The sequence below is a fragment of the Rhinatrema bivittatum genome, chromosome 2 (genome assembly GCF_901001135.1).
Source record: "Rhinatrema bivittatum chromosome 2, aRhiBiv1.1, whole genome shotgun sequence".
NCBI lineage: Eukaryota > Metazoa > Chordata > Amphibia > Gymnophiona > Rhinatrematidae > Rhinatrema > Rhinatrema bivittatum.
In genome coordinates, this window is record NC_042616.1 from 199287606 (window position 1) to 199309693 (window position 22088).

A 22088-nucleotide genomic window follows, 5' to 3' on the forward strand; every position below is an offset into this window, starting at 1 on the left:
CGGTCTCTGTGCTCGGCGCACTGTGCTGACTTTCGTTCCCATTGGGGTTGGGGAACTGGGCGGGTTGAGTGGCCCCCGACGGGCTAGGCTCTGCAGTTAGGCTTTTTTCTTGCACGCCATGTGGAAGGCTGCAGCAGTGTTTTTCGCGCGCTCCTGTGCATGCTCTGTTGCACTCTACAGGCTGTCAGTGTGTGCAGTGCGTCGGCTCTGCGCACATATGCTCATTTTGGGTGCGCCTTTTACGTGCACAAGTTTTAAACTGTTCACACACTTAGCTTGGCGCACGAGTTGTGTGTGCGCCTTGCCATGCTTCACTTCTGAGGCACTTATTTTTTGTGCGCATAAACTTTTTGAGCATGAGCCATTCAGATGCATGTTTACCACCGCGGCAGCACAAGCAAACAAGTCTGAGCTTCTTTCTGTTTGTGTTGCCTGTCATATTAGGGCTTCTCAGCCTGACCTGGCTTCTAACCTGTCAGTGCTGCTCAGATGCTCAGGGAGAGTTGTCTTAGGATTTTGCTAATCCTGGCTCCTCCCATTCTGATGATGGGTTGGTCATGGCCTTGGCTGGAGAGACACCCAGACCTTGGTTCTCCCTTGACTGGGCTCCTCCGCAGGCAAGGACAGTTCTGTGGGACAAGCTCCAGTTCCTTCTAGGCTTGGTCTGCTGCTTTTTCTTGGGTGGAATTTTTTTCACGACTTGCAAGCTTTTCTTCAGGCACAGTCCTCCACTTCTCTCATTTATGTACGGTTGACCCTCAGCCGGTGGCTCCTCCCTTTTCCAGTCCTATGCTTAAGCGCCGGAGCTCGCCTCTGCTCACTGTGGATGTTCTAGATAGGAATCCGGATGGCACTGATAATGAGGCTGATCCTGATTCCCTGGAAGATGGGGGAAATTTCTCCAGGACTGGAACTGTATCTAACCATGTCGCAGTTCTTTCATAGAGATGAACTACCGGACCTGATTTCCCAGACTTTGAAACAGCTGGGTGTCACTGGTTTCAATGCCATTTCGGAGCCAAGGAAGAAATCCATTTTGGTTTCCTTAAGAGTAAAGCCTCTTGTTTTTTCCCTGTAATGGATGCCATTCTGGAATTGATTGATCTGGAATGGGACGCCCAGAGGCAAATTTCAGAGGGGATCACGCATTTGAAGGACTATACACCCTGGATCTGGCTGTAAGAGATAGTCCTGGGGGAATTTTGCGCTACTGCAGAGTGCAGAATTTGCACAGAATTCCCCCCCTGCGCAGAATTGCCATTTTCTGCACAAAATTGCCAAATTCTGTGCAGAAAATAGAGGAGACCTCAGCATGCCTCGAACGGAGCGTGCGAAGACGAAGGCCTACGTGTGCCGTGGGACGCTCTCAGCTCGCAGTGAAGATGAAGGCCTGGGCGCGCCGTTTGCGGCGAACATGGAAGGCCCCCGTGTGCCATGAATGGAGTGTGCTCCGCTCGCGACAAAGATAAAAGCCCTGGTGAGAGAGAATGTGTGTGTGTGAGAGGAGAGGGTGAGAGAGAGCATGGGAGGTAAGAGAGCGGGGGGGGGGGGCATGCTTGAGTGTGGATTTCAGAGAGAGGGAGCCTGTATGAGGAGACTGTGAAGGAATGTGTATGTGTGTGAGAGATTGGGAGCTTGTGTGTATGAAAAAGGGATCATGTGTGTGTGAGGGTACTAGCCTGTGTGAAGGGATTGTGTATGTGTGAGACAGAGCCTGTGTGATGGGGTGAGTGAGAGAGAGACTTAGGTAGCCTGTGTGAGAGAGAAAGGGAGCTTGTGTGGGTGTGTATGCAAGAGAGGGCCCTGTATGAGGGGATATGTGTGTATGTGCGAGAGAGTGAGGAAGCTTGTATGAGTGTGTGTGTGTATTAGAGAGAAGGGAGCATGTGTGTGAGGGGGGGGGGAGGGACAGAGGGAGCCTGTGTGAGGGGCAGTACTGAGAACGGGGTCAAACTCTGGGACTGGTGATAGTGTGGAAGGGGTTGAGCTAGAGGTGGAGGGGAGAGATACTGGTAGGTGGAGGAGTTGGGGCCTGAGAGGGCAAAGTGGCCAGTGGTGTAGGGAGAGCGAGTGGAAGGGATACTTACAGTGAATTTCTAGGGAAATTCTGCTCAAAATATTTAAAATTCTGCAACTTTAAGTAATAACTTTTTTCTGTATTAATTTAAAATATACGGTAATTACTTAAAGACTATCATGTAAATTGTGTTATTTTGACCAATATAAAGTTTGCAGAATTTTAAGTTTTTGTGTGCAGAATTCCCCCAGGAGTAAAGAGAGCGTTTGAATTTTCCCTGAGTGGATACACTGCTACGTGCCATATCTAAGTGGATGACTATTCCCATAGAGGGAGGAGAGGCCTTGAAGAATGTACATGATAGAAGGATTAAGGCTATTCTTAAGCAAGCCTTTGAGCAGTGGCAGTTGCTTCCTGTTGCACCTTAGTGGTGCGATCTTGTCTGCTTCTCTCTCAGGAGGTTGAGACTGTAGGGAATTCTGGAGTGAATATGGAGCCCGCTGCTGCCTTTTTAGCAGACACAGGCTATGATTTGGTCCGTACCTCAGCCAGAGGAGTGGCTTCAGTGATAGCGGCCAGGCATCAACTCATGTTGCGAAATTGGTCGACTGACACAGCCTCCAAAGCCAGTCTTACCAAGATGCCCTTTAAAGGCTCACTCTTATTTGGGAGCAAGTTGGAGAAACTAGCCAGTAAGTGGGGTGAATCTCTGGTTCCTCAGTTGCCAAAAGTTAAGAAGCAGTTACAGCACCCCTCTGAAATGAGGGGTCATCTCCGGGGTTCCAAGCAGTTTCAATCCTACAGAGGCTCAACCTTTTAGCGGACTCAGCTATTTGGTAGATCTCAGTCCTTTCGTCCCCGATAGCCCAAGAGAGGAACGAGCCCAGGTGGCGGACCTTCCCAAGCTTCCCAATGTAGGTTTGCTGACCCACCTTCGGTAACGAGAGATAAGGGGACATCTCTCTTTTATCAGAGGTGGATCAAGATCACGACAGACCAGTGGCTTCTGAAAGTGATACGAGAAGGATATGATTGGAATTTCACGGTATTCCTCTGGACGTGTTCATGGTGTCCCCTTGCTACTCCCTGCAGAAGAAGCAGTCAGTGGAGTTCATGCTTCAAAGGCTCCTTAGGCTGAGGCCTGTGGTTGTGGTTGTGGTGCCCACGTCTCAAGAAGTATGGGGTGATTATTCCATTTATTTTGTTGTGCCCAAGAAGGGAGTGCTCCTTTTGTCCCATCCTGGATCTCAAGAAGGGCAACCGTCATTTAAAGGTGACTCATTTTGGCATGGAAACCTTACACTCTGTAATAATGGCAGTGCAGTCGGGGGAATTTCTGACCTCCCTGGATCTGTCAGAGGCTTACCTTCGTATTCCCATCAGATTGGAACACAAACGCTTTCTACGCTTTGCAGTGTTGCGGCACCCTTGGTTTTGGGCTCTGCTCTATGGTCTAGCCACTGCTTCCAGAACATTTTCCAAGTTTATGGTGGTCATAGTGACATCCTTGCGAAGAGAAGGGAGCCTGGTGCCACCTGTATTTGGACGACTGGCTGATTTGAGCCAAGTCTCAGGAAGTGAGCCACCTGGTGACACACAAGGTGATTTCCTTATTGCAGGAGTTTGGTTAGTGGTGAACCCTGACCAAGGGCAATCTTCAGAGGATCCGGTTCTTCACAATGATCCGACTCTTCTGTCTTATGGTTTGGCCCTTGAGAGGACTCGTCTGTTGAAGTGTGGTTATTCCTCTGTGTTGATTGCCACCTTACTCCACGCTTGCAAGTTTTCCACTTCCTTGGCTTATATGCGAGTTTGGAGAGTTTTTGAGGCCTGGTGGGAGGAGAGTAGTGTTCTTCCTTGTTCATTTAAGATCCCATTCATTCTGGATTTTTTGCAGAATGGGTTGAATAAAGGATTGGCCCTTAATTCCTTGAAGATGCAGGTTGCGGCTCTTACTGTTTCAGGGGCCAGGATAATGGTGATTCTTTGTCATCTCACCTTGATGTGATCTGTTTTTTGACGGGAGTGAAGCATCTTAGGCCTCCCTTGAGGTTACCGGTCCCCTGGAGTCTTAACTTGGTGCTGGATTTTTTTTCATGGGCCCTACGTTCTGACTTCTGTGTAGCCTTTCCATAGTGGTTGTTGACCTTGAATACTGTGTTCCTGGTAGCTATATGTTCAGTGCATCAAATTTCTGAGCTGCAGGCCTTGTCTTGTAGGGAGCCATTCCTTCGGGTGACTCTGAGGGCATTACAGCTGCGTACTGTTCCATCCTTCTTGTCCAAGGTGGTCTCGGACTTTCATTTGTTTCATTCCATCTCCTTGCCAACCCTGGATAAGGTCAGGGATGTGGAGGAGTATCTCTTTTTACTCGCTCTCCTTGTATGTCAAGAGACTTGTGTGGTATCTGGAGTTTTCTGAACCTTTTTGAAATACAGATTGCCTGTTTGTTCTCCATGGCGGGAGTTAGCAGGGTGCTCCAGCTTTGCGAACTTCCATAGCTGGATGGATTAAGGAGGTAGTCACGGCCAAGTATGTGGATGCTGAAAAGTCATTGCCTACTCAGGTTAGGGCTCATTCCACTAGGTCTCAAGCAGTGTCATGGGCGAGGGTTAGTTTGTTGTCTCCCATCTATATTTGCCGAGCTGCAACATGGTCTTCCTTACACTTTTTCCAGGTTTTATCGTCTGGATGTGCAGGCCCGAGAGGATGCAGCCTTTGCACGTGCAGTGTTGACTGGATGGCAGGCAACCTCCCGCCCTGTTGGGGAGTGGTTTTGGTACATCCAACTGGTCCTGAGTCTATCTGTCTACACGCTAGGAAATGGAGAAATTACTTACCTGATAATTTCATTTTCCTTAGTGTAGACAGATGGACTTAGCTTCCTGTCCTTGATTGCCGCATGAGTGTGTCAATAGTCCTTCAGTGGGGCTCTGGATCCCAAGGGATTGCTGGTAAGTGTTCATCCAGTCCATAGCTTGGGGTACCTAGAATCTTATGTCAGTTCATGGTTGGTTGAGAACAGTTCTGGTTACCTGTTTTTAATCATGTTTTTATCAAGTGTTTTGCTAGTCTGTCCACAGTTGCTTCTGAAGAGAATACTGGCAGACTGGGGTCACTGCAGGGCTATATATACTGTGACGTCAGCTTGCTCTGTCTCCATCTGCTGGCAGGGGAGCATAAACCCACTGGTACTGAGTCCATCTGACTATACAAAGGAAAACAAAATTATCAGGTAAGTAATTTCTCCATTCTGTACAAGCTGTAATGCTTTTGAGATGACATTGAGCCTCTGCCATAAATATTGATGCTTACATGATTTCAGATTTTGGACTTCAGAGAAAATATGCCAGAAAGTGAGGTAACCTCTTCAGAGATAAGGTTGAGGAAACGGTGGATCTTATGAAAGAACTATAGCATACTTCAGACCCTAACCTCTGGTATTTCTGAATTGCCCTCCATAGACTCAGAAACGGTTTTTTTTTGCATAGAAGAAATATTTCCAAGGTTCCACTTGTCCGACTCCAGAACTCAAGGCTTTACCAGCGCAAACCCCACAAATGACACCTAGTCAAAATCAGTTGGATTTTGCAAAGTATGAGCCGATTGTGTCACAGTCTTGGATCTACTATCAGATAGCCACTGTTCCTGTATCTAATCTACTCATAGCTCCTTTTTGCTGAAGATTGATCTGACTTCTGCTACTATGAAACTTATCTCTGAAGAAACCACTTAAGTTGCAGTCTTGCCTAACTCTAGTCACTCAGAGCTAGGGCTCTTTGTTCCATCAAAACATCCAGTCTCTTGCCCTCTTGGCACGAATGTTGAAGGAGACATAATCCCTCAGTCTTTGTGAAAAAAGTGTCCAAAATTGCTCTTGTTTCTAGGAAGAATTGTTTCTAGGCCTTGCATCCTTTCTCTTGTCCCACATAAAACTGCTTTGAATACCTCCTACATCTTTCACTCTGGTCTAAAATCAAGCTCTTCTTAGGATGCACCTCAGAGCAATTGATGTCATCAGCATGTAGAAATCCCATCTCTGTCCAGCCTTTTTTGTAGGATTTGCTTCAGTTGGAGCCTCCCATTGAGCCATCTTCAGTATTGTGGTACATTGCTGTTATTTTTGCCCGGATGATGAAAGCCTCCTTTCAGCTTTTGAAATCTTGTGGGCTCAAGAACCTGACCTGGAAGGTCATGTTTTTTGACTTGCACTATTAGTGCATTCCACGCCCTTGTGCCTTATTCACCTTATACCAGATTTCATAGCAGCAGGGTGCTAGTCCACACGCATCCCAAGTTCTTGTTTAAGTTCAGCCAATCATCTTTAGAATGTATTTTTACTCAGGCAGCATTTCCATAAATGTGTGCAAGCCTTTTGCTTTTTTGGACTGATCTGTTGCCATCTACTTAGAGCATATTAATACCCATAGAAAGCCCACTCAACTTTCTTGTTACTTTTGACCCAAATAGAAATGTGATTGTGGTGCTTAAAATGTACCATCTGGAAGTGGATAGCTGATTGCATCCCCTTTTGTTATGTCCATGCAGGCGGGGCATGTCAATGTTAGGCCATGGTGAAGGTTTACCTCCTTGAGATTTGCTTTGCTGCGTTGAAGAGATTAGCCCACATATTTTGCATACCAATACTGTTTAATCTTGGCAAAATAATATGCTTGGACAGTCTGTTCTGTGCAGCCTCTTTGAAGAGTAGAGTCCAGCTCCATCCCCCCCAGGCCCTGTTACATTATTTTATCTTCTTTGTTACAAGAAAATAAGAAAAAAAGTACAAACAGAAAAAAGGTACTTATCCAACAAATCTTTTTGGTTTTTTTTTTTTTTGTCTATTATCCATTTTGATGATGGTGTTTCTCACCTTTTTTTGTTGGACAGCCTTTAGCTAGGGAATTCCATATGTGCAACTCAGAATTGCTTGTCTTCAGGGGAAGCCAGGTTGCCTGCTTGTATCAGGTGTTCTCTGACAGCAGCAGTTTATCAGTGACACAAACACTCCTTTTAATGTTCTCTCCCATAGTTAAAGCTCTGTTATCAGAACTGAAGGGAGCAGTGGGGCTGCCCCAGCGCAGAGACTTCCCCACATGTGGTAATTCCCTTTAATTCTTTCCAGAAAGCTCCATTTGTGCGATTTAATTCTGTGTATGACTGATTTCACTTTTTTTTTTTTATTTGAAAGAGAAAACAAAATGACTTGTTGAATGCTGGTTATGGTGCTTTATGTAATACAATAAAGAATCTGATTTGTATAACAATTAAGAGAAATGCTTTAGGATTCATTTATAGTCATAGTATTTCCCCTTCTGTTTTTGCTGGGTTTTTTTAATTTAAGAACCACACTGACTTTCGGTACCTCTTTTTATTAGCAATATGGCCCAAGAAATAACATTTTAAGGCAAAATATACATAGACTAGGTTTTTATTTTGGTCAAGTGCCTTCACGTGAATGAACTGCCACTGATTCATACAAATTTTGTTTGCTCAAAGTAATGTAACATGCCCCTATAAGTAAATTTTCAAGTAGCCAAAAGAGTTGAAATTACTTCTACTGAAGTAATTTCTCTTTAATCAGCTCCCATTAGGATCTGTTATATAAAAAAAAATGTTCATATTTTTATACAGTTCAGTCAATTAAGCTGCAAGCAAGTTCCATTGCTTTACATGAAGATGCTCTCAGACCTTTACAACTGCTGCAGATTACTTACATGCTGGCATAAAAATCTGAATGTTTTTTTCGCGTTCTGCAAGTATTTTCCCATCTGTTCTGTCCATTTTTCTTTTCATGGACTTGTACGTTTTCTCCCTAGAATGTCCCTGTTTGTGCCTGTGCCAAATATCATCTGGCTTAATTTTATTTTATAGATACATTTTTAAACCATGCAGTAATCTTGAGCATTCTAACTTTGAGAACAGTTTTTATATATTTTTTTGTACTCCTCAAAAAGAAAAGTTTCTGCACTACTCAATTTTACTCTTTCCAAAGACCACCATTCGGTATTTCAGGCACTCTAATACTGCCTCTAAGTCAGTCTACACTTAGGAGATGCTGAGGTCAGGGTCCTCTGAGGCAGTTTTTCCACCCATAAAGGTGATACCAGGCTTTGACTTGTCCCAGATAAGAACAGAGCTTCAAGCATCACTTCTATAAAGGCAGAAACTCTGAGCCAAACACCACCACCCGGTCAAATTCACTGGATACAGAGTGCATAGGCAGAGCTCTGGGTTCTTCTGCTTTTTTGCAAGCCAAGGCAGTTGAACCCATCCCACGGTAGAAAGAAGGCAAGGATTTTTCGCTGGGTACTTTCTGGTCCTGAAGAAAAGGGGTGAAAAATATTCCATCCTAGATCGAAGGACCTTAAAGAGTTATCTAAAAAAGAAAGAGCTCAGGATCTTTCCCTGAGCAATTTATTGCCCTTAGGAAACTGGCTTTGTTTTCTGAATCTCATAGGAAGTATCTCAGATGTGATGTGGGGATGCAGCATCTCTAGTATTGCATGCTTCATTATGGCCTTGCATCATCTCCATGAGTCATTACAAAATGTTTGGCTGTCATGGCATTTTTACGCAGACTGAGGTGCATATGTTTCCCTATTTGGACAATTGGCTGATCAAGGGCATTTCTCATTCAGTAATGTACAAATCCATGCACTATATCCAGTGTGTTATGTTGATCATAGAGTACAACCTAGACAGTCTGGTTTGCAGGATATCCACAATGAATTATAGGTGTGAGAGAGTTGCATCCAACCTGGGCTGGGTAAGCTCATATAGATGGCTTCCACACTCAGAGCCCTGATCCCTCCAGTAAAAAAAAAAAAGTGCTTTACATTAACCTTCTGGAGCTTAGGGCAGTATGCTTTGGTCTAAGGCAGTGGTTCTCAACCCTGTCCTGGGGACCCCCCCCAGCCAGTCGGGTTTTCAGGCTATCCACAATGAATATGCATGAGAGAAAATTTGCATTAACATTTGCATTAAAATTTGCATTAACATGCAAATTTTAATATTATCATGTATCCTCCTCATAATCCACCTATCCTAAACTGAATTAGTTGTCATAATGTTTATATACTCTAATTTATTGTAAAGCTAAATAATGTTTATCTATACTTATCTACTCTAAATTATTGTAAAGCCTGCTGCTACGTTACGTTACAATGTGAACCGAGGTGATGTTTTTGACGTGCCCCGGTATATAAAAAATTCTTAAATAAATAAATAAATAATAAGCTTGCGGAGCTGACTGCGGCGATCACGGGCTTTGAACAACGCTTTACTGACCTTGAACAAGCATTTTCGATCTCCAAGATAGCCGCCACGACTCTGAGGCAGGCCTCCAGCAGCTGAAAGCTAAAATGGTGAAGCAGGAAGAGAGGCTTGAAGACCTGGAAAACAGGTCCAGACGCACTAACCTCTGGCTGGTAGGTCTGCCAGAGTCCCTGATTGAGAGAGATTTGGCCTGGTCACTGGAAACCTGGCTTACCCCCCGGAGCTGGCCCTCATGCTGCAGTCAGGGCCGCTCCATATTGAAAGAACGCACAGATTGGGGGCACGAAAGGACAATCAGCCTAAGCCCAAGGTGGTCATAGCCAAATTGCTTAACTGTGCCCACAAGGGCAAAATTCTGCGGGCGCTGCGGAAGGGGAAAGAACTCCAGTATGAAAACCAGAAGTCTTGATTTTTCAAGACCTTTCAGCCCAGCTCTCCCAGCAGCGTAGGAAAATGGCCCCCCTATTGTGCCCAGCTTTATGCTCTGGGCAATCTAGCATATAATCTACCTTATAAATGGCCTGTGACCGACGGCCCGCAAATGCGCAGTAGAGCGCAGCTCTACTGCGCATGTGCGGGCAAGGATGTCGATCAGAAAAAAAAATGGCGGTGGGGCCGCAGGAGCGGGAGGAGAAGCAGCGGCGCCGCGCGCAGCGCGCGGTGCCGCTGCTTCTCCTCCCCAGATCTGCCGGCAGATCTCGGGGGGGGGGGGGGTGTCACTCCCGCGCCCCCCCCACCGAGATCTGCCGGCAGGAGCGGGAGGAGTTAATGGAGCCGGGTGAGGGTTGCGGGAAGTCGCGCTTACGCGCGGGAGGAAATGGAGGTGGGTGAAGGGAGGGACTGAGTGGGAGGGAGGGAGAGGGGGACTGAGTGAGTGGGAGGGAGGGAGAGGGGACTGAGTGAGTGGGAGGGAGGGAGAGGGGGACTGAGTGGGAGGGAGTGAGGGAGAGGGGGGACTGAGTGAGAGGAGAGGGAGGGTGGGGAGGAGTGGGGGAGGGGGGTGGTGAAGAGTGAGGGGAGAGAGAATGAGGGGGAGGTGAGAGACAGAGGGATGTAGCCCGTTTTAACGGGCTTTACGGCTTGTTGCATATAAACGAACATTCCTTTGTCACGCTCCTTTATGCATGCAACAGAATGCATGCATGCCCGCTAAGCTTTTAAACAGCTGCTGCTGATGTCAGCAGGAGGGTAGGCAGCACGTCGGTACACATCGGAGAAAGACAGCAGTGTCCTCAGACAGACAAGCAGGTAGGCAGAATAGAATAGCCTAAACCAGCGGTTCTCACTGCTATACATTCTAATTCTCCCATCTTACTTCTTAGACTCCTGGCATTAGCATACAAACATTTCAAAGTTTGTTTTTTGTTTATATTTTCATTCTGCTTTTTAATTGATAGGGATAAGTTAGAATTTTTTTTAGCTCAGGTGAGTTTTTAGTTACAGGCACTTGGACTACTTTTCTAATTATTGGAACCTCACTGTTGGGATGCCCTAATTCTAATGCATCATTAGTATCCTTTGAAGATACCTCTCTCCGAACCATGCGCTGCTGAGCGACTGTCGACTTTCCCCTTTGTTCTAGTTTAAAAGCTGCTCTATCTCCTTTTTAAAGGTTAGTGCCAGCAGTCTGGTTCCACCCTGGGTAAGGTGGACCCCATCCCTTCGGAAGAGACTCCGCCTTCCCCAAAAGGTTCCCCAATTCCTAACAAAACTGTTTATAGTAATAGGACAAGGATGGTGGATGTTCCCTACTCAGCCCAAACAATAAGGTGGTAAAGGCCTGCGGTTTGAGACCTAGTGTATGGCCTTTTTTTAATAGGGATATGATATAATTGTTTAAACCCCAGAGCAGATGTAGTATTTAAGAAAAGTTCACAAATATGTGACACGTGAACTTTGTTTATAAATTAAAATCATAGAAAATGATTTAATTTTGAAGATCAAGATTGAGATTCATTAAATATTCAATAACTGGTGATATGCTGTGGTTAAGAAAGCCTGAGGCAAAGTAAAACAATCAGAAATTAAAGATAGTACATGTTAATACCAGCGATTCATAGGGTACTGCCATAGAGATCTTAACTAAGGCAAAGGACAAAGTTTGCTTGTGAATAATTAAGATGCCCCCCCCTCCCTACACACACACTTCCTGTCTGTAAAAAGGAGCCACAGCCTAATTTGGTGAGCAAATGTTATTCAAAAACAGAATCCAAGTTCAAGAGCCATTTTTGGAGTTTGGTCATGTATTAATCATAAATTATGGAAACCTTCCTATTAGTGATCAGTTGTGCATGTATATGCATTAGAGACAACCTTCACAAAGCAGTAGAAAGATTGTACTTAAGTCTGAACTGAGCCTACTCAAATTCACTCAACCAACCAGCCCACCAAGTACACTCACAACCCAACAACAAGAAAAATGCTACATCCCTAGATCTACCAAAGAACTCTTAACAATGGATTACCCAACCGACCTCATATAGTATTTATTACTTCATCTGAAAGATACTTTGAATTGTTAAACCCCCTGCTGTTACATATCCAAATGTATATTATCACACCAACCTATACACTTTCCTCTCTCCCTCACTTATTAACCCAGGCCTATATGTAACAGTGTGTATGTAATATCTTTGCTGTATGTAATAAACCTTACAAGTAATAACTATTATATGTAATCAACTTACACTACATGATAAGATGCAGTGATGATGTTTATACAATGTTTCATGATTCTGTAAACCATTCTGATTGCAAAACCGAATGACTGTATACAAAACACATTAAATAAATAAATAATATGAGAGATATCTTTGGCAAAAAGGCCATGACTAAGACAAGTTACTGTATTTACTCTGACCCAAACAAACTGGAATAGATGAGCCAGCAAGCAACGGAGCCATAGTTAAGGGCAGAGCAAAAATAAACCTTAAGTGGCTATACACTCCAACAAATTGTTTAACACACAATGCGCATGAATTGCATATAAACGAACATTCCTTTGTCACACTCCTTTATGCATGCAACAGAATGCATGCATGCCCGCTAAGCTTTTAAACAGCTGCTGCTGATGTCAGCAGGAGGGTAGGCAGCGCGTCGGTACATATCGGAGAAAGACAGCAGTGTCCTCAGACAGACAAGCAGGTAGGCAGAATGGAATAGCCTAAACCAGCGGTTCTCAACAGGTGTGTTGCGACACACCAGTGTGTCGCCACACTTCCCGGTCCCCTGCTGACCCAGCTACTCCACCCTACCCAAGTGAAATAGGTCCTCCGCCTGGAGTCAATGGCACCGGCATGCTCTCTTCTTCCCGCCCCCACCCCTATGGCCCGGAAGAGGAAGTGGTGAGCAACAGGTGCGTGTGCGGGAAGAAGAGACCATGCTAGTGCAGACAGCATCGGTCCTAAGAACAGAAGAGAGGCGCAGCCTGAAGAATGATCAGCGCAGCTCGGAGTAAAATGAGGAACAATGTCTACCCTCACGACCAATGGGACTCCTTTCTCTGTGAGGGCTGAAAATGAAGGAGTTTGCTGCTGCCTTTAGGGTTGGGAGGAAGCTGCTGCTGCCGCTAGTTCGGGGGAGGGGGGAGAGTGAGTGAATGAGCAAGCATGTGTGTTTGAGATCCTGTGTGTGAGTGAGATAGCATGTATGTGTGTGATTGAGAGCCTGTATGTGTGAGAGAGAGCATGAATGTAAGTGTATGATTGAGAATGTATGTGTAAGTTTGTGATTGAAAACCTGTTTGTGTGAAAGCATGTGTGTGTGATTGAGATCCTTTGTGTGTGAGAGATCATGTGTATGTATGATTAAGAGCGTGTGTGTATAAGTAAGAGAGAGAGCATATATGTGTCTGTGTGTGATTAAGAGCTGGTTAAGGTGAGAGAGCATGTGAGTATGTGATTGAGAGCCTGTGTGTAAATGAGAGAAAGAGAGAGCATGTTTGTAAGCATAAGAATGAGTCTGTGTGTGAGAGAAAAAGACAGCATGTATGTGTGTGATTGAAAGCCTGTATGTGTAAGCGTGAAAAGACTGACAGCATGTGTGTAAATGTGTAAAGAGCCTATATGAGTGAGAGAGAAAAAGCATATGTATATGTGAGCGATTGAGAGCCAGTGAGAGAGAGGAGAAAGTTCCAAGCAAACCACCCCTCCTCCTGCTAATTCAAAACAATCTCAGGGCACTTGTATATCAAACGTTCCCAGGTATGCAGAGCAAAACCTTTTTTGTATCCTTATTTTTCATTACTGGGTCTTTGTGTCTGCTATTTTGAAATATTTTATTGGTATCTAGAAATTTTTGATATGAGTTTTTAATTATTGGATATTCCATTCATCAGCTGTTTTGAAATCTGTTCTTTTTGTTAGTATGGCTTTACTGCTACTGATTTTATATTTCTTGATTTTTTTATAAGGATGGGTGATGTTTCTTTTTTTCCTTTGTTACACTGCATACAGAGACTCTGGCTTGTTGCGGTTTCCAATTCAGTTTATGTCTGCATGCTTCCAGTTATGCATTTTGGTCTCTTTATTCTATGTTAGGGGAGGGTCAGCACATGTGATTCAGGTGAGGTTTTCTGCTGGCGTGTAGTTTCTGTGTAGGGCTCTATAGCAGCCTGGCTTGGTCCGTTTTCCTAATAGGAGATGTATTGGTGTCTTAAGGCCTGGTGTAATATTTTCAGTGTTGCCTTTACTTAGGTAAGGTGGTTACTGTTTAAGTGCTTGGAAATTGGGGCTGTTTTGGCGTGGGATGTTTACTATTTATGTAATTTCTGTTCAGACAGAAAACGTAGCTTTTCCTTGTGTCATTCTTAATAAAAATACTGGACCTTTATTTTTTATTTCTGCCGTTAATTGTAATGAGCAGTGTGTCACACATGTGAGCGTGGTCTGTCAGGTGTGTAATGATAGGGAAAAGGTAGAGAACCACTGGTCTAAACAAAACAGATGGCCAGCTGGAGATGTTGAAAGTACAGTAGCTAATGGATTGGTTTTTTCCGAAGAAGTTAGGGACATTTTAACAGCAAGTAAAACTACAAGATGTTAAAATTTCAAATAGAAGAGATTTGCTATATGATGCTGTACAAATCATGAGAACTCTTTTAATTGTTCTGCTTCTGTGATTGTTCAGTATCTACTTCATCTCTCAAAGTTGGGACTAAAATCTAATTTAATCAATTTGTGCACTATAGCAGCATATTATTGGCAATAGATGGTCTATCTATTGCCGATGATGTGCTTCTGTAGTCTCTCAGCAGCTGACAGTGGCAAGATTTATGAAAGATTTATATAATTTGAATCCTCCAATCACAATGCCAGCAGATCAATGGGAAAGTTCTCTTACAGTTGATGAAAAGTCCTTTCAAAGATGTGGCATCAGCAGGAATGAAATTAGTTTTCTGGCAATCCTTATTGAAATCACCACAGACAGAAAAATAAGAGCTTCATGCACATTTTTAAAAATAGAGTAGTCTAAGAACACAGCCAAATTTTTTACCAAAAGTTGTCTTGCAATTTAATCTAAATGAGTCCACAGTTCTAATGCTATTTTCCCCCAGACTACATATTTTAGTGGAATAATATTTGTATATCCTTGATTGCTAGAGAATATTACTCTTCTGTTTTAGAAAGGACTAAAAAATCTTTCAGAAATTCACATCAGTTATTTATATTGTTTAATCAAGGAACAAAGGAGCAAACTGAAAAAAAGCCCCACTGTCCAGCTGATTATCTCAATGTATATCTTTCTGATACTCTGTAGCAGGAATCTCATTTAATAGAAAAATTAATGCTCACCAGGTATGGGCAGCCAGAATATTCATGGCATTCAGCTGATCAACATCATTACAAGATATCTGCAAAACATCCACATGATTCTTTAGTTACACTTTTACTAAGTCTTACCACTTGGAAGAAGATTCATGGAGAGGTAGTAACTTCAGACAAGCAGTGCTTAAAAATATGTTCAGATAATGGTTTCAAATAAACCACCTCTTTTTATGGGTTACATTTTCTGGCTTAGTTAGTTCTTTCCTATATTTTGCAACTCGAAGCTTGGGGGTCCCCATTTGTGTGGCTCTTTGTCTGTTTGTCCATAGAGAAAACAGATGGTGTTCACAAATAGCAGAACAAATCAGCCATGCAGTCTCTCCCATCTCCCCGTTTAGTTGGAGACTTGTGTGGTGACGGCAATGCGGAAAGAACAGCATATGCTCAGTGGCTTAAAGATATTGCAGCTTAGCGTGAGGAGAGTGTTCCATTCCAATGCTGTTGGAGGATGATTTCCCATTTGTATGACTGATTTGTTCTGCTGTTCATGGAGATCACCTATTGCTGGTTAATTTTACTTGTGCTTTTACTTGTTTTCTAAACATAAGATAACATTGAATTTGGCTTATCTCATCAGGAAGCGCATTCCACGTTGTTGGGTCAGCTACATAGAAAGTTGATTTACAAGTCTCATCAAGTCGAGCATATCATACAGAAGGTATATCTAGTAATTTATGGCCAGCTGATCAGTCTTCTTTGGGGTTTATACATTTTCAAAAGCAAGCTAACACAGAGGAGACTCGCTAAGTACACGGTGTACAAGAGATACAATTTTGAAATGTATCCGCCACTGGTAGCGCCTGTAATACAGGGATAATATGATCAGCCTACTACCACTAACGACACGCCACTGCATTTTGGAGCACCTGGATTCATCTCAGCATATGTCTGTGGAGCCTCAAATATAGGGAATTGCAGTAATTTAATTTGGAAATAACCAGTGATTGTACTGATCGCAAATCAGCTTGGGTAAGAAACAGTTTAAGTGGCGCAGTACAGTTTGATAAAGACATTAGTAGCAACTTTTACCTTTTCTTTTAAGGATATGTTAGATTCCAGGTATACCCCTAGGTTTCTTACTACAGAAGTGATGCCAAACCTTTGTCGTCAAACCTAAAGACAGTAGGACTGTCCTTCAAAGGGAATCTACTAAAGTATTATTTGTTTACTGATATTAAGTGCAAGTTTGCTATTAAACATCCATTCCCGAACTGCTTCAAGGTATTTACTAATATGATCTAGGGCACTGGAAATAAACGTTGTAATAGGTACAAAAAAACTGAATATTGTCTGCGTGTAGTCTGTAGCCCACCCCCAAATTAGCGAGTAGGCTAAACTGCGCACAGATAAATATTGAAGAGAAGGGCAGAAAATGCCGAGCCTCGAGGCATTCCTTGAGTTGTTTTTTATGCATTTATTGATGATTTGTTATGATGTATTTGATTATTGTATCTCCTTGATGTAAACCACTTTGGGTCAAACATGTTTGAGGAAAGTGATATAAGTATTATAACAAATATTTTCTGATTTTGTCGGTCTTCCTTCCCTTCCCTGAAGCTTCATCCTGTGATCTCTTGTTCTGGAACATTTTCTTCTGAAGATAGATCTGTTTCTTGTGCTTGATTCATACCTTTGGAGTTACTTGAATGTTTGTGCCCCACCCCCCAAATCTCTTCTCACCTCTAGGGGGTATATATATTTAGCTCTTTCTCATATGGCTTTTGATATACACCCTGCACCATTAGGCAGCCTTCCTCTGGACTTCCTTCAGGCTGCCTGAAATGGTAGCAGTATCTAGTAATTTGTAATTTATTATAGCAACAATGAAGGTTGTGGTGTTTCACATTCCGTTAAATGAGATCAATGAGACCAATGACCAACTGAATGAATATTTAGTCCCTAAATTTGTTTCCTATCTCTTCTACTGTTTTCTTTTTATCTTATTTTGGCCTTACTCTAAAAAACTGTCCCAATGGGATATTTTCCCTAACATGCTTGGGATGAAAGCTACTAAAGTGCAGTAGTCCATTTCTATCTGTTGCCTTCCAATACAGTTCAGTCACAAACACTCCATCTTTCTTACCTACTTTCATATCCAAGAATGGAACCCATTGTGTTTGAATATCACATGTAAATTTAAGATTTACATCATGAACATTCACGTTTGAAGAGAGATTTGTATATTCTTCAGTATGGTTCAAGCATGTGAGGTTATGGTGTCGTTATATTGATGACATTCTCATAGTTTGGTCTGGTTCCAAAGGAGAATTTGAAGATTTTTTTCCATTATTTGAATGTTCAGGATGTAAATCTTAAATTTACATGTGATATTCAAACACAATGGGTTCCATTCTTGGATATGAAAGTAGGTAAGAAAGATGGAGTGTTTGTGACTGAACTGTATTGGAAGGCAACAGATAGAAATGGACTACTGCACTTTAGTAGCTTTCATCCCAAGCATGTTAGGGAAAATATCCCATTGGGACAGTTTTTTTAGAGTAAGGGAGGATCTGTTCAGATATGTCATCTTTTAAAAAACATGCTAAGGATTTGCGAGAGAGATTTAGTGTGAGGGGTTACCCTGATTGTGTGGTTAATCAGGCTTATAAAAGAGCCCGGTATATCAATAGGGATCTTTTATTGATCCCGAGGAAAATACAAAAATCACAATCATTAGTGTGTGTATTACCCTATTCAAATAGAATAGGAGATTTAATCCAGGTTATTAAAAATCATTGGCACTTGGTTAGTGGGTTTGAGGGTATGAAGGATCCTCCAATGTTTTCCTTTAGAAGATCTAGGAATCTCAGGGATATTTTGGTACACTCAGATTTAGGTTATAAGGAGAATAGGGATGATAGAACTGGTGGACATTACCCGTGCACAAACTGTAGTGTTTGTAAATTTTGTCTGTCAGTCCAAGTCTTTACTCATCCAGTTTCTGGGAAAAAAATGTTTTTGAAAAGTGTCACAACGTGTCAGACGTGCTCAGTAGTATACATTGTACAATGTCCACGTGGACTTTTTTATGTGGGGAAAACATCAAGGAAGATTAAAACTCGAATCCTAGAGCACTGTAGTAGACTTCGGAATGAGATAGAAACTGCTCCACTAGTGAAGCATTGGCGCGAATATCATCATACAGTGGAGGAGCTCCGTTTTTTTGTAATACAGGAAATACGAAATAGACGTGGGGGGAATGTGACTAAAACATTGCTGCAAATGGAGCAAAGATGGATTTTCTCATTGGGAACGTTATGGCCAGAGGGTTTAAACGACAGAATTGATTGGGTAGCGTGTCTTTAAATCCTGTTGTTTTTTTGTGCGAAGGATTTAAGGGTTCAAATGATAAAATTGATTGGGCAGTGAGTATTTAAGTGCTTTGGTTTTGTGTGAGGGGTTTAAATATGTTAAAGTTTTTTGGTGGTCGAAGATGGTTCTCTAAGAAAATTTTTAAAAAAGAAAGAAAACCCGGCTTGATGTGTGTGAATGAATAGTATGGCTTTGAAAATTTTGGCGGGCAGCTGAAAGGGGTGGAGACACACACTGAGTGAGCTTGATTTTGATTGGTGTAGAGGGATTTAAAAGGACGGGGATAAGTGGGTGATTTACTTCCGTTGATTCACCCGATGGCAGCGTCTTTGAAAGCCACGGAGGTGGCGTTCCTTGTGGATAAGTGGAAAGGTAAGGTTTCCTTCTCTTTACCATGCATGTTTATAATCTTTGCTAAAAAAAAGAGATAGAAGAGGTTTTTTAGTTTGGTTGTCTTGATTTGATTCGCTTTAGGCAAATTTACAAAGGGAGAGTATAACAAGGTATAAGAGGAGGCGTTCTAAGAAATTTTGTTCGAGAGACGCCGAAAAGTGAGAGTCTGGGATATACCTGGTTGTACATCCGAAAGAAATTTCTGGGACGTTCAGATAAATAAAATGGTAACAATATTTAAAGGTAAAATTTAAGGGTTTGGTGGGGTTAATATATTTTAAGTAATATTGATTCAGTTTGTTAAATGTTATAGATGAAACCCGTTGGAAATGTGTTGATGTATGAGCAGTAGGAGATTGCTTAGAAGTTCTCCTGAAGAAGCCTGTGGGAAGGCGAAACATGTTGAGAAGATGAAGGATTGAAGAATTTTCGTTCTTTGAGCGAAGAAAAATTTGTGCAATAGAATTTTCTCTGCTTATAAACAAATTGTATTTAAAAGATTTAGATTGTAGTGTAAAGAGGTTTACATTTGTGTGTACCATGAAAGCATTTTAATGGTGGGTGGTATGAAGAATGTGAGTGGTGTGAATGGGTATGATTAAGGTGTGAGAGAGTGGGTATTTTTTAGATGACTATTCCTTGGGGTGATGTGGTAAGGTTTTGAGTATTGTTTTTGTTAAATTTTGATTTAATAAAGATTGAGATCATATATATGTCACTATATTTTTTAAATTTACAGAATTGGTGTACAGTGAATGTTAGTGTTCATCCGCGAAAACATTTCTTCATACAGCTAAGTAATGATTAGGTAATTATTTTAATAGGACTAGTTAAACATAGGAAATTTGATATACAGCGGTTGATATAAGTTTGCTTTGACATTATAGACATACATGATTCCCCTGAGGAAGCCCGAATGGGCGAAAAGAGGGTCCCTTGTAGGGAACAGTAACACGAGTAGAAATCTGAGTGAAAACAAGTTTTCTGGGAATGGGAAAAGAAACGTGAATGGATATTTGAGAGAATACAAGATAAGTCCTCAACATCACTTGAGTGTGGATTTACAAGTTTTTTGAAGAAATACGGAGGAATAACTGCAATATGTTGAAATAATGCTGCTGATCATCGTCATGATACCATTTAAGAAAAGCATTTATTAATATTTTCTGGTGGTTATTTCATTGAAAAAGTTATGGTGCAATATATTGATTTTTATAAAATTGTTTGTAAAAGGTGCTACTTTTGATGTAGGTTTTTCTACATATACCTTACTGTTTTTTGTATGATTTTTTTGATAAATTGTTTTTTTTATGGTGTGAATGTGGCGTGAGTGGGATTGTTTTTAGATCTTGTATTCTTTCATGAAGCTGTGGTAATAAAAAGATTTATACATGTATGTAATATATGTTGTGACTTTTTTTGTGTCTCATTCAACAAAACTGAATGTTGACTTAGATTTTGAGTCATGTGTAGTTCCACCCACATTTATTTCAATATCTTTTAAAAAGACAGCCTTGTTTCAATTCGGCATTACTGTAACAAGGTTTATTATTTTAATCATTAAAGATTTTCCTTTTACTGTGAGTGAGAAGTGCTGTGACTATTGGTCTGGAACCAGTGCCTGATTGTAGTAGCTGTAGTCATTTCTGCAACATGAACAATATATTAGCAAATAAGATATTAATATTCGAGCAGCAGCTAACAGAGGGGTATATTTACTAAGCCACATTAGGTAGTTATTGTATAGTAAACACCTTGTGGTAGCAATAACATGCGGTATTTTACCCTTGATATCACCTAAATGGTAATGAGCTGCTTTGCATGAAAATGCATACAAAGAAGCTCATTACTAAGCAATTTCATGTAAGTAAAATATGGCTTACCTGAAAAATTATAAACCATGTACTTTTCCTGAAAGTTGATTACAGCTCAGTTGTAGCTAACTTTCCCTGAGAGTTTCCCTGACACTAGCACACATACCATTGCTCCAGGGCAGTTTCTTAAAGGACCACAGTGGCCTGAATGACGTCCCTGCCCCCCCACCACCCCAATTGTGCTGAGACCTCTGTCCCAACCCTCTACTGCCTCTAGAGCAGGGGTCAGGAACCTATGGCTCGGGAGCCAGATATGGCTCTTTTGATGGCTGCATCTGGCTCGCAGACAAATCTTTAATAAAAAAGTAAAAATCTAACAAAATCCCCCACCCTCCTGACACCCCCCAAGACCTCCAAAATAAATTTACTACAACCCCCACCCTCCTGATCCCCCCAAGACCTGCCAAAAGTCCCTGGTGGTCCAGCGAGGGTCCAGGAGCGGTCCAGGAGCGATCTCCTGGACTTGGGTTGTCGGCTGCCAGTAGTCAAAATGGCGCCGACGGCCCTTTGCCCTTACTATGTCACAGGGGCTACCGCCGCCATTAGTCGAACCCAGTGATATAGTGAGGGCAAAGGGCCGTCGGCGCCATTTTGACTACTGGCAGCCGACAGCCCAAGTCCAGGAGATCGCTCCCGGACCCCCGCGGACTTTTGACAGGTCTTGGGGGGGTCAGGAGGGTGGGGGTTGTAGTAAATTAATTTTGGAGGTCTTGGGGGGGGCGTCAGGAGGGTGGGGGGTTTTGTTAGATTTTTACTTTTTTATTAAAGATTTGTCTGCGAGCCCTGGACCCTCGCTGGATCACCAGGGACTTTTGGCAGGTCTTGGGGGGGGGGTTTTAGGAGGATGGGGGGTTGTAATAAATTAATTTGGCAGGTCTTTGGGGTGTCAGGAGAGTAGGGGATTGTAGTTAGTATGGCTCTCACGGAATTACATTTTAAAATATGTGGCGTTCATGGCTCTCTCAGCCAAAAAGGTTCCTGACCCCTGCCCTAATGTAAAAAAAATAAATAAATAATAAAGTTGCATTTATGTGGCAAATGTCCTTCGCAATCCTGCCCCTTTCCAATAAAAGGCCCCCACCATAGCCCAGCTCCTGGATGTATCTTTGAAAACCTAGCGGCATACTGGGGCCCAGAGTGCCTCCTAGACTCTGGGCCCTATGCCATCTAAATCAAAATGCCATCTGTTGGTCATTATAAAAGTTATGCCCTGCATTGGGTGGGTTCTAAGGCCATGGGATGGGGGTTTGGAACATGGGGGGTCTTTTATTGCAAAGGGGTAGCATTAGGAAGGGAGCGTTCGCCATCTGATTGCAATTTTATTTATATTTTTGACATTGGGGGCTGCCTTGAGGGGTGGCAGGAGGGGTAGAACTTGGGATCTCAGAA

At 42.5% G+C, this 22088-nt stretch overlaps 1 protein-coding gene across 1 annotated transcript in view; it reads left to right on the top strand.

Moving 5' to 3' along the window:
* AHR (aryl hydrocarbon receptor) overlaps window positions 1-22088 on the top strand; it is a 291464-nt gene that overhangs the window by 84087 nt on the left and 185289 nt on the right. The window lies entirely within an intron of this gene.